The sequence below is a fragment of the Meleagris gallopavo genome, chromosome 7 (genome assembly GCF_000146605.3).
Source record: "Meleagris gallopavo isolate NT-WF06-2002-E0010 breed Aviagen turkey brand Nicholas breeding stock chromosome 7, Turkey_5.1, whole genome shotgun sequence".
Classification (NCBI taxonomy): domain Eukaryota; kingdom Metazoa; phylum Chordata; class Aves; order Galliformes; family Phasianidae; genus Meleagris; species Meleagris gallopavo.
The window spans coordinates 14,541,868-14,542,562 of NC_015017.2; the positions used below are offsets into that span (position 1 = coordinate 14,541,868).

At 36.1% G+C, this 695-nt stretch overlaps 1 protein-coding gene across 2 annotated transcripts in view; it reads left to right on the forward strand.

Annotated features, from left to right (window-relative positions):
* Positions 1 to 695, forward strand: part of SESTD1 (SEC14 and spectrin domain containing 1) — a 37,122-nt gene that overhangs the window by 14,912 nt on the left and 21,515 nt on the right. The gene's annotated exons all lie outside the window — the stretch shown is intronic.

Sequence of the window (695 nt, forward strand, 5' to 3'; positions counted from 1 at the left end):
TTTTTAACAATAAATGGTCTTCATTTATACCTTTTGACTTCTTTCCCCTTGCTTCTCAACCTTGTTTCTTACAGTTCAGTGGTAGCTAACCAAAACAGAAGTTCTGAAGCCTCAGAGAGGCAACTTTCACATAAAAATAGTGAAGTTAACTAATTTAAAACATATGTAGAATTGCATTAGCACTGCTGCTAGGCAGGAACAAGCTAAACTCTGTTTAGGAGCTGCCCTTCTGATGCCACCATATCAGAATCCAGATGACTGCTTTTTTTTTTTTTCTTCAAAGTTTTCAGGCAGAATTTCTGCAGTGTCAGATATGTCAGATACTCTATTAGCTCAAAGCTTCTTAAATAGCTGTTAGAATAAGTAGTTTTTGAAGCAACATCATAAGTTGCTTCAAAACTTATGAATTTTTCTTAATAAAGTGCAAGGAAAGTTTGTGTTCTTCGATTAAATGACCCTTGTGAGTGGTGTTTTTGGAGAGTAGGGTTGGAATGAAGACAATCTGAAGTAGCTGATGTATTATTGTAAGGTTTTGTTTTGCAAGAGAAGAAATGTTTTAAATGTCTCCTCAGGACAAGTTTATCAAGATTATCCTTTGTCGTGTCCCCCCCAGTCCTTCTCCAAAGGGTTCAGTAAAATACTCAGACTTAAGTGGTCTCAGTGCAGTCCATCATTTTATTAAAGCAGTTTACTGG